The sequence below is a fragment of the Lissotriton helveticus genome, chromosome 3_1 (assembly GCF_964261635.1).
Source record: "Lissotriton helveticus chromosome 3_1, aLisHel1.1, whole genome shotgun sequence".
In the NCBI taxonomy this organism is placed as follows: Eukaryota; Metazoa; Chordata; class Amphibia; order Caudata; family Salamandridae; genus Lissotriton; species Lissotriton helveticus.
In genome coordinates, this window is record NC_136061.1 from 1,075,569,365 (window position 1) to 1,075,581,879 (window position 12,515).

General features: G+C 47.9%; 1 protein-coding gene across 5 annotated transcripts in view; it reads left to right on the plus strand.

Annotated features, from left to right (window-relative positions):
• COBLL1 (cordon-bleu WH2 repeat protein like 1) overlaps positions 1–12,515 on the plus strand; it is a 771,108-nt gene that overhangs the window by 633,167 nt on the left and 125,426 nt on the right. The window lies entirely within an intron of this gene.

Consider the following 12,515-nt stretch of genomic DNA (forward strand, 5'->3'; position numbering starts at 1 on the left):
GAACGTCGCTAGGCTTCCTTGTCGGGCGCCTGGTGATCCCGCCTACTTGACCACTCAATCCACGCCTGAGAGTCTGGTCTTTTAGGCCTCGACATCACAGAGTGCCTTTCCCTCGCCTCCGCCGGATAAGAACTCTAAGAGGCTGGACCAATATGGCAGGAGGTTGTTCTCCTCAGCCAGTTTGGGGTTGAGATCGGTTATTGGGCCGTTACTCCCACGCAGTGTGGGATTCGGTGGCGGAGGTTCTGCCTCAGTGCTCTGAGGAGGTCCAGGCTGGCCTTTCCCAGGCGATTGGGAAGGGCAAGGATGCGGCGAAGTTTGCCACCAGGTGTGGTTTGGACACCGCTGATTCATTGGGCAGGGTGATTTCCACGACGGTGGCATTGCGGCGCCAAGCCTGGCTGCGCTCTACTGAGTTCTCACTCGATGTCCAGAGCTCGCTCATGAACATGCCCTTCGATGGCTCCTGTCTATTTTGCGACAAGGCAGACAATGCCCTTGAACGCTTTAAAGACTCTCGCGACACGGCCAAATCTTTGGGTCTTTCCACGAAGGCCCCGCCATGTCTGGGTTTTGTTCCTTTCGTGGCCAGGGTAAGAACACCCAAACTCGCTCCTTCGCTAAGCCTGTGCAGAGCCAGCCCTAGCGTGGCCGCGGTCGTGGCTTCCACAGGGGCGGGTCTGGCAACCAACCAGCGGTTCAGTCTACCTCCACCCCCGCTGCTTCCACCTCCAAATCTTCCTAATCCGAGCTTCAGGGAGCACCCCACGCCAGTGGGTGGCAGGGTTCGCCACCACCTCCACCACTGGCGCGAAGTTACATCGGACAAATGGGTGCTACAGATAATCTGTCAAGGTTACTCGCTCCCCTTTCTGTCCTACCCTTTGGCTATGCCACCTCGGTACCACCGCATATCGGGGGATCATTTGGCTCTTTCTCCCCCAGGAACTCACAGCCCTCTTGGCCAGCTGGGCCATCGAGCGCATTCCCGGTCAGGAAGTAGGGAGTGGTTGTTATTCCCACTACTTCCTGGTCCCCAAGAAGGAAAAGGGGGGCCTACGCCCCATCTTGGACCTCCGGGACGTAAATTGCTTCCTCCGGAAGGAGAAGTTCAATATGCTAACACTGGCTCAGGTCCTGGCTGCTCTGGACACTGGAGACTGGATGGTGGCATTGGACTTGCAGGACGCCTATTTCCACATCCCCGTCCTGCAGGCCCACCGGCACTACCTGCGGTTCACAGTAGGCCAGGAGCATTTTCAGTTTGCCACGCTCCCCTTTGGCCTTACCATTGCACCTCCGGTGTTCACGAAGGTGATGGCGGTTTTCACAGCTCACCTGCGCAGGTCAGGGGTGTCAGTCTTCCCCTACCTCGACAAATGCCTGTTGAAGGCGGGCGCGCCCCAGGCAGTCGTCGCCAACCTCCAGACTACGGCCGACCTCCTGCACTTGCTGGGGTTCTCCATCAATGTGCCGAAGTCGCACCTGAATCTTTCTCAGAAGCTCCTCTTCATCGGAGCGGTTCTGGATTCGACACTCTCGGGTTTATCCTCCCGAGCAGCGAGTCAGGGATATTCAGGCTATGATTCTGCTCTTTCAGCCTCTATCCCGGGTTTCATTCAGAATGACCGTCCGGCTTCTGGGCCTAATTGCCTCCTGCATCCTGCTAGCGACGCATGCCATATGGCATATGCGGGCTCTGCAGTGGGACCTGAAGTTCCAGTGGCCATAGCATCAGGGCAAACTGTCGGATCACGTCCAGTCCTCGGAGGGCGCTTCCCCAGCAGTTGCAATGGTGGATCGCGAATCGCGATTGGGTCTGTGACAGATCCCTCTCCCTTCCCCAACCAGAGCACACAGTGGTGGCGGATGCGTCCCTCCTGGGATTGGGAGGCCACATGGGAGAGGCGAAATCAGAGGCCTCTGGTCTCCGGCGGAGTCCCTGCTCCATATCAACTTTCTGGAGCTGCGGGCGATCTGGCTTGAAGTGAAGGAATTCCTTCCCTCTGTCTGGGGAGGTGTAGTGCAGGTGTTCATGGACAACCCCACCGCCGTATGGTATTGCAACAAACAGGACGGGTGGGGTCTTGGACCCTATGTGAGGAGGCGTTGCGCCTCTGGACATGGCTGGAACATGAAGGCATTATCTTGGTGGTTCAACACCTGGCAGGTTCTCTGAACGCCAGTGCGGACGAACTCAGCCGCCGGTGCTTGATGGATCACAAATGGCGTCACACGTGGCGCAAGGTCTCTTTCAGCAGCGGGGAGAGCCTTGGTTAGATCTATTCGCCACCGAAGAGAACGCGCAATGTCATTAATGCTGCGCGTTGGAATTTCCAAGGCGGCACTCGCTCGGAGACGCTTTTCGTCTTGATTGGGGCTGCGGTCTGTTGTACACCTTTCTGCTTATACCACATCTGCCCAGAGTGCTGAAGAAGATCAGGCGCGACCGGGCCCAAGTCATTCTTGTGGCTCCGGACTGGGCTTGAAGAGTATGGTATCCCGAGCTACTCAGTATGAGCGTCGATCCCCCGATCCGCCTGCCTCTTTAGGAGGATCTTCTGTTACAGCAGCAGGGGACAGTCCTCCACCCGAACCTGTCCAGTCTCCACCTCCATGCGTGGAGATTGAGAGTTGACAGGTGACTGCTTTCGCCCTTCCTCCCGAAGTCTGTAATGTCATTTTGGCAGCCAGGCGTCCCTCCACCAAGACGGTGTATGCCTGCAGGTGGAACATGTTTGTGGTGTTAGGGTTTAGGAGCCTTGACTTGTGTGAGTAACCTGGGTCTGACTATTCTCCCCTACCCCTTGCATTGTGAGCTGGAATATTTGTAGACGCTCCCTAACTAGCTTAAGGAGGAGCGGCAGACATTGGTAGTTGCTTGGCTTACTTCCCCGTGACCACGCCCCCTCTCCACTTCCTGGTTCCTGCTCGTGTGTTGCTGGCGTCTTTTTGGACCCTCCGGTTGTTTGAAGAGGTTTCCTTCCCCTTATTCCTGTTGCTGTCTCCTTGCCCAGTTGGATTCCAGCCTGTGAGCGCTCTGTTTGAGTGGCTGCCGGTCTTCGGCATTTCTCTGTGTTTTCGAGTGTGTGTTTGCGACGTCCCTGCCAAAGCTCACGCATTTTGCGGGCGTCTGCTGCTCGTTTCCTTCAGTTCCCCTCCCGTTTTTGTGGCTGAATCTAATCCTCTCCTTCCTTCGTTTTGGTGAACCCTTTGAGTGTGAGCGCTCCGCCCTGGTGCTCCAATTGGGCCGGGTGTCTCACCTCCTGAGCGAGTACTGCTCCGCTGCAGTGGCCCCCTTGCAGCCGGTCGGTGCTCCTCACTCCCTACATTCATTTTATTTGTCTTTGAGGTGTGGTTGTACTGCTCCGCTGTACTTGCCCCTTTGCAGCCGGTCGGTGCACCTCACTCTCTTTATCCCTTTTTGTTCGTGTCTGAGAGGTGGTTGAACTGCTCCGCTGCATTTGCCCTCTTGCTGCCGGTCGGTGCACCTCACTCCCTTTCTTCACTTTCGTTTGTGTCTGAGGTGTGTTGAGTCCTTCGTGAGTTCTGCATATCCTGGCCTGTTTCAGAGGCCCCCTGCTTTCCCCGGATTCCTGAACTCATCGTTGAAGCATGCCCGACCTACAGTTGGGGTAAGATTACTGGATTATTCACACATGTCAATGTTTTCTTCTTTATAATCAGAATAACGGTGGGATTGTTACTGTTTATACCTTGATTTTGTCTCCTAGCCTGGACGATCCCCTGAGACGCCTTCTGTTATTCTTTGACCCCTCGTATGAGGAGAGTGGTGGACACTCCTTGGGTAAATTCCCTCATACTTTTAGGGGACAGTAGACAGGAGTGTGTTATAATCCACATTCTTGCTTCTGTGTCCTGGAGGTGGAGGGATTCTTCTTCGCTCCCGTGGAAGCTGGTCCATCTCCTGACATGTGGCATGGTGCACATCGAAGGCTGTGAATCCCCTCTCTGCCCCTCTTTCTGAGGTTCTTCTTTTCCTTCTCTCATTAGCCCAGCAGGGCTCTGCTTTGGGCCCTCTTAAAGGTTATCTTTCTGCCATCTTCACCTTTCTGTGGCTTCCAGATCAGCCTTCTCTTTTTAAGTCCCCGGTTGTTAAACGTTTTCTCAAAGGCATTACGCGTACGTTTCCACTAGTACCCTTCATAATGCCTCAGTGGGACTTGAATCTTGTCTTGACTTTTCTGAAGTGCGCTCCCTTTGAGCCCCTTCATAACTGTCCCTTACGTGTTCTTACTCTCAAGACGGCTTTCCTGGTTGCTATCACCTCTGCCGGGAGAGTGAGTGAGCTCCAGGCTCTTTCTTCCAAACCTCCTTTCCGTTCATCCACACAAGGTGGTTTTGAGGACCCGTCCTTCTTTCTTGCCGAAGGTTGTCACGCCCTTTCACATCGGGCAGGCCATCACTTTGCCCACTTTCTATCCGCCTCCTCATCCTTCAAGGGAAGAGGAGAAGCTCCACCGTCTGGACCCAAAACGTGCGCTCGCATTCTATCTGCAGCTTACACAGCAGTTCCGGGTGGTTGATCAATTCTTTGTTGGCTATGTGGGCGCCAAAAAAGGTCGGGCAGTGCACAAATGGACCATCTTCCGGTGGGTCGTTCTGTGCATCAAAGCCTGTTACTCCTAGGCCAAGAAGGAGCCTCCTGTGGGGCTGCGTGCCCATTCGACCAGGGCAACAGCAGCCACTCATGCCTTGGGACGCGGTGTCCCCCTGCAGGATATTTGTCAGGCAGTTACATGGGCCTCGCTGCACACGTTTACCAAGCACTACTGCCTTGACAGTCAGGTCCGGAGGGACGGCTTCTTTGGCAGTTCTGTGCTCCGTGACTTTCTGGTGTAATCCTGTTCGCAGACCCACCACCGGGGTTGGTATTGCTGGGGTATCCATTCTAAGGTAAGGAATCTATCACTAACGTGTCTCTTTCAGATGCACAAGTTACTTACTTGTGTAGCGATATATCTGTAAGAGACATTAGTTAGTGATATATTCCTTACCGCCCCGCCCATCCTCCCCGTTCTGCGAACTGGTTACTAGGGTAAAGGTCCTCCTCCTTTTAGGGCCCTAGTTTTATACACCAATTGTCAGTCCCTTGCATGGCTCTGCGTTTCGGCGCAGAATAATTGTGTACAGAACTGAGGTCAGCGCGCATGGGTGGCGCCTAAGTACTCTCAGCGACGTCATCTCGGCACCTACGACGCTAGTGAGGAACGTGGAACTGCAGGACGCCACCTACTGGCGAGGAGAGGTACTGCTAAGCAGAAAAACTTTCCGGATCCAGCCTTACGCCTGGGGATATTCTAAGGTAAAGAATCTATCACTAACTAATGTCTCTTACAGATATATTGTTACACAAGTAAGTAACTTGTGCTTTAGAAACATGTCAACAACCAGTTTAAGGAGGAATGCAGTCAGACTAGGACTGGAGGTGGGATTTCATCTTTCCAGGTCTAGGGGACAGCCGCTGCCCCTCAGCTTAAAGTCCGGTACTCATTAGCTATTACTTAAAACTAGAACGCAGAGTTTAGCATTTTTATTTCATGTAACGGTATATGAGCAATGCTGACCCGCACAACAGTATTCTAATGGTTCTTTCAATAAATATTTCTCGCAGTTACCTACTACCTTAAGCACTGTCCCTACGTTCTCAATATAGAAGCTCTGGGTTTGATTCTACTTCCTTTTATTTGCTGAAAATGTAAGATACGAGTTCGGCATATGTTTTTCAAGCTGACCGACTTGTTTTTTGTTGGGAAACTACAAGCTTGTGTTCATTATTATCATCCTTTGTTGGTTAGAGGCTGAATTCATAAGGAGTTATGAATGCAGCTCTCAAGACTTCATTGTTTTCGACTTGGCATGATGCAACTTAAAAGCTGGAGGCTGCATTTGATCTACTTCACTAAGCAGTATCAGTTCCATGTGGAGCAACAAGTTTGTCCACTTTGCTGTTACTGTGTATGCAGATTTTGCTTTGCAAATTGCAGCTGTCTGTAATTTCAAGCAACCCATGTCAGTTTGTTTACTTGTCAGTCTCCTTCGTATTACCTTTCCCAAAACACTTCATTTTCAGACTAATTTCTCTTTAGTATTTTGGTACTCATTGTAGTATTTCTGCTGTACATTTAGATTTCTTTCTTGTTTTTGCTGTGGTGATTTTTGTAATTCTTTTTTCTGTTTTTTTAAGTAAATGGCCTGGGCAAGTGTCTCTGGTGTCAGCGGTATTAGTTCTGCATTAATTTATTTGTGTGCTATTGTTAAGATTTCATCCTTCTCCATCCTCCCCTTCTTTTGCCCTAATAAGAATCGAGCTGTTAATCCAGTTCTCAGCACAAACTGGCATTAATGCCCAAATAAGCATATTACACCACATACAGGAATTTGACCCCCTCTGCCACAAATCATAGGTCCAAAGTTCATGCCCCCGAAAGTGTCAAATTATGCACAAATTACATGTAATTTTCTATGGCCACAAATTTCAAATCGGTGTAGATTGCACCTATGTAATGGTAATTAGCAGGTGTGCAATACGAATCCACAATTAGTGTGTAGTGGTAATTAGCAAGTGTGCAATATGCACCCACAAATTGTTTGTACCATTGTAATCACAGCTTTAAGCTCGGCAGATAGTGCTGTAGAGTAAGTGTCATAATCCTGTTCTTTAAGCTCGGCAGGTAGTGTTATAGAGGAAGTGTCATAATCCTGTTCTTGCCTTGCCTTCATGCCACTTTGTGGTGATAGGTAACTCCCACAGAACCAAAATATTTTTCTCTATGTATGCTTGTTTAATACTCCGTGCCCCTCTAGCTGCTTTACTGTAGGTGTAGTTTTTTTAATAGAGGTTGCATTTCATGGATCCCCATAGCCTGTTACATGAACTGTCCCTCTAGTTGGGTGATGCAAGTATTCACGTGGATAATTGAAGAGAGTTTACATAAATAGAGTGACATGTGATATAAGGTGCAGAGCACACTTCGCCAAACAGTTCTTTGGTCTGCCAGATGGAAATATCTCTGTTGAATGAAGACAACAAAAATTCAACCCATGAGAAAGGGCCTCCCTTGCATGGACCTCTTCCAAGGGGAGTTATCTGGCAATCACTTGGTAATGCACAATACACCAGTGTGTTTTGTGAAGACTCACTGGTGCCCCCTGCAGGGACTGCCTAGGTTTAGGCTGTCTAAAAGCTTATGAAAATCCTGAGCTCAGTATGCTCTCTCTCTCCATTAATTGTGATGTTTATTAGATGTTAGCATTAAGCAGTGAATGCTGAAAGAAACACATTCACTTATGGATGGCAGATTTCAAATAAAGCTTTTCCTGTTCGGTGACAGTGGTGGGCAGAGGCTCCCATGGCCTCTGCCCATCATCACCTTGGCAAAGGCAGCCTGGGACATTGCCCATCTGTTTGTATATTGGAGAACTAAAAAGCTAAGGTTCTGGTTCAGGTTCTGAAACAAGTTTATTTAGACATTTGTCCATAAAACATTCTAAAAAAATAAGGGTCTTAAAAACTTGATTTGATTAACAAGATAAAAGGCACAGTCCATAAGAATATGAATAAGGGTACATCTAACATTCAGAGGGCAGGGGCAGAGACCACTATTATTCTGTACCATGATCCTGTGAGGGCGGGATGAGTAGATTGGATTGCATCCCACTCAGCCTTTAATATTTCATTCTCAATCCTGGGTCTGGTAACCGTGATGGAAAGGAAAAAACAGTATCCTGACCCAATGTAGTAATCAAGAAGCTAATGGATGATCTCTTCTCTTGATACAGCAGGTAGATAGATTCAGACTCCATAGAAGCTGATTCTCTCAGTGCTTGTTTGCCTGGAAATGGGAGCCAAGATTTAACTGTACCACTATTTATATGAAGGTTCCTTAGTGCCATTTTTCTGGTTCTCAGTTAAATTAGCTTAGTAAGTAATGTTGGTGTACATTTGTATAAAGATACGGAACTGCAGTACAACACCATATTGGATCAAGCATTTGCAATGCAATAGTTCTTGCATTTGCGAGATATAGAGCTATAGGCGTTGTAAACATAAAAGCAGGTGCCATGCTGAAACAAAGTGCGGCGCCCGTTAACATAAAGGTTATGCGCATAGTTAGATGTGAAGTGGGTGCCTTAATGATAACAAAAGAATCATGAAAGCGGGGGCCATGCGGAAACTTAAAGCACGGTGTAGGTGTGCATAAAAATATGCAATGCGTGTGGCAGCCAGTGAAGCGGGCGCCTTGGTGATAAAACATCACTAGCAGGAAATAAAAGAAGTAGTCCTTAAAGGAGCACATAAACAACTACATCGTAAGTAAACTGTAGTTGGCTGGTGCTCCTCAGCATAAAACGGCAGTGATGTAGCGGGAACGCCAACCAATAAAAGAACCAGAAAAGAAGAGCAACGCAAGAGTGGACAAATGGCAAGCAGCAAGCAGGGTTACACTCTGTATATTGATTACAGCAAGTCTTGCAGACAGTGAAGGCACGTTGCCTAAGAACGAAATAAACACTGAGTTTGAGTGGCCAACCCATACACTAGATCTTTAAAATCACCACATCCACTAGACATGACTCTCTTGACTGTAATAATGCAGGCACTATGTTTCTCCAAAACATTGCCCTCTTGCTGAAGCAAATTGATTAAAATGAGGGGTTCTCTGCTTACAAAACGAAAAATATCTTGATCAACTTTACAGAATTTAAACCCAATTTAACTTACTGTATTAATGTCATCTTTTCCCAGCCCTGACATACCATCTCTTACTGAAAGATCTATTCTATACAGTTTTAACTTATCGCATGAGTAGCTGCATTATTCATAATAATTGCCTTACTTGTTATCACTCTAAAGGTTTTCATTCCTATTTTTAACCTGTTCCTCTGACTCCCAAGCTGAACCTAACCTTTAATCTAACAGACCTAGATCGATGACTCATTTACATAAAGTAGAGGTGAAGCCTTATTGGAATTGAATGATCGGGACCTGAGGATGCCACTGGAATGATCTTCACAACAGACCGAGCATACGATAATTGGCTTGGCACAGCATGATTCTGCGAAGTCACCTTAAGTGGCTTTCTAAGAGGAGCTTGGGAAAGATGTTAAAAGTGGCACACAAAGGGGCGGGAAGTGTTGTCTGGGGAGTAGTCACTGGTAATTAATGTCCACGATGAGTACTAAAGACAGTTGCCATTCCAGGTCCTAGAGGGTGCCGATCCTAAAGGCTGTATGCCTGAAAAGATCCCACAGACACCTAATGTGCCTAGTACAGCAACCTCTGTAAGAAAAGGTAGTTTTTATGCTTCCTATTTCAGTGTCTACTTTTATTTTTTAGGCCTTTGATGTTGAGTTATTCAGAAAAGAAAGCTAATGTGGGCAAGTTTACCTTAAGAAAATTACAGAAACAAACCTGCATTGGCAAACCCAACAGGTCTAGGCTTTGACAGGCATTGCCAGTGGAGAAGTGTGGCTCAATGGTTAGAGCAGACCCTGATGCAGAGATCTGGCCCTGGACCAGGGTTCAATTCCCGCCTCAGCGGCTCTTTGACTCAATCTCCCCGGACCTGATAATTCTCGCCTCGGTGCCTAGTCTAATCATGGGTCCCACTCTGCAACTCTGGGCAATAGCTTGCTTAATCTCCACAACGGCCCCCACAACGCTAAGGATGCCTGGCCTCCACCTTGGGGGTGCCCAGGAGTGGACACCTCACAGGGAAAGCCAGGATGGGTTCCACAGCGGTATTCGTACAAGCGCCTTGGGACCCTTGCGGGTGAGTAGTGCGCTATACAAGTATCAATTTACATTTTTTTTTTACAACCTTTTGACTTGGCTAGTGCATGTTGCCTAAGCTGAACAAGACGTGCTCAAACAATGGGGAAGGCAGGCATCCATAGCTTCTTGCAAATAAGCTCTTCATTCACTGATCCGATGGTCACCTAACTGAAATGCTCAGCATACTATCTAGTTGTATTCTCATGCTCTACAAATTGTAAATCAAATCACAAGAGCGGAAGTTCACCACTGAGGTGGAGAAGGAATCAGCAAACAGAACTGCCCGAACAAGTTGGAACTGTGAAAGATCACTCCAGAAGAGTAGCTAAGCACTACTCCTTGATGCAAGTGGCAAGTCACTGTAAACAAATTAGACTTTGTCTCATGTCTTTGCCTGGGGGAGCGGCACATTCACTCTCTCTCTGTTTAATTGCCTTTAGTTCCACTCCTTGTAGAAGAGACTGGCATAGTCCCACAGCGTTATCATGGTTGGGACCTCTGTGCCTAGACAAAATGTTTCAGCTCAACACTAGGATTCAGTGGAGAAGATTGGATTCTTCTACGTTTCAGGCTACCAGGCATATGGCACCCTGTCCCCTTCACCTTTACAACTGGAGCTGGCAGGAGCAGCATATCTGGGACGAGGGTACTGGTGTCAAGGCAACCCACTGCTTTAATCTTGGGGTTACTCACACCTCATGAATAAGACAGGTGAGAGTAACAACCACATAAAAAGGGAAGATACATAATGTGAGTGTCTCACTATCCTACTGGCAGGGAGTGCGGTTAAGACTCTTCTTTCAACTCCTGTTTTTCTTCCTAATGATGAGATATAAGATCTTCTGCATGATCTGTGGAGCCTTACTCTTATTAGAAGCCACCTGGTGGGTTATAATACAGATTGCAGATTCATTACAGTGACATCTGTAATCTCTACTTCAAGCACCTGTGCCAGAGCGTAGCAGTAGTAGGACAAAGAGTGCAGGCATGCACCAGAAACTGGTCCCCATACTTTATACTTTAGAAATTAATCAAATATATCTTCTAGCTCCTTTCTTTTTTGTTACTCCTCATTCTTTAGATGTAAGGTTAGTTCTCACTTCCATGGTGTGCCTGCTCTAGGGTTTCATTTTTTAGGTCACACTAACAGCCTGCTTTAGTTTCCTGTAGTCAATACCCACACTTTGGGCTTTCAGTCAGCACACTGCACATCATTAGTTGTCTTTCTTGTTAATCTCATTTACTTTCTTCTCATTCAATGGCTTTTTTGTCCCTGCTTCTGTTTTTTTCTTTATTATTATTATTAACATCATTTATTTAGCACATGGCTACCCGAATCAGGTTCCCAGCACTAACCATCCCTGCTGGAGAGCATACCAAATTAAGCAAACAAGTAATTTTGCTTTCTTGGAATATAGCTTCTTTACAATCCTTTTGATTGGATAATGTCTATCCTGGCTAACACTAGGGAAAACGTGTTTTGCCCTTATACCTTTTTCTCCCTCAGTGTCTGGCACCAATGCAGCTCCTGCCTACTGTGATGTAACTTGCTGAATCCAGTACTTTCCCAGTTCAAAATTCCAGGCCACTGTCTTTACTAGCATGACAGCCTTTCCTGGCTACAGTTACTGGGTACACCTGTGGTTACTCCAGAAAGTCCCTTGTGAATGGGTCCAGTATATCCATCCCCCTGGCCTCTTCCTTCGAAAAGACAATTCTGGGTAACAAAGTTAGCTGCCAGTAAAGTTTGTCTGGTTATGGAATGTGATATTCTGAAACAGGCTTATGAGATACTTAGAACAAGCATTGGCATAGCCAATAGGTCTCGCCTTAGGAACCTTATAAGTGTTTAGGCCTGTGTGATTTTTGCATTAAGAAAAAGAACAGAAGATGGTTTCTGCTTGTGATCAAGCCTTGGGTGGGCCACGCGGCTATCTTGGCAGGGCCTGGCCCAACCTCTAGAACAGGACCTGATTCCCCAACTTACTGTCAAAGGCTCCTGCTTTTCCTTTGAGACGCCACAGTGGTGTTAGTTTACACTTCCCCTTGAACACAAATGTGTACCAAAATACCTTCCCAGTAATTCATTTAATTCTTATGCAATGTGGATGATGGTGTAACAGTTGTGTGAATGTGACTGAGGAAGTACCTCTTTGCTCAAGCTGACTTGCTGCTCAGTTGGGAAAGCATAGCTTTGTAAAGACCTACACCAGCCCAACCTTACGCGCCAACTTTCAGATCTCTACGCTGGGGATTTGAGGGGTAGGAACAGGTTGGTGCGTTGAGCTAGGCACACAGACACTCACATCATTTCAGTTGCTAAGGTTGCTCTGGATATTGGAGTGCAGCTCAACTTTTATTTTCATGGGTAGTCAAGTCTGGTGTTTCACTTTTTGCCAGGATTGGTAGCGTTCGACTTGCAGAATACATATTTTCACATCCCCGTCCTACCGGCCCACCGGCGTTACCTGCGGTTCACAGTAGGCCAGGAGCATTTTCAGTTTGCTGTGCTCCCCTTCGGCCTTACCAGTGCCCCTCGGGTGTTCGCGAAAGTGATGGCGGTGGTCACAGCTCACCTGCGCAGTTCAGGGGTGTTAGTCTTCTCCCACCTCGACGACTGGTTGTTGAAGGCGAGCTCGCCCCAGGCAGTCGTCACCCATCTTCAGACTACGGCCAACCTCCTGCACTTGCTGGGGTTCTCCATCAATTTGCCGAA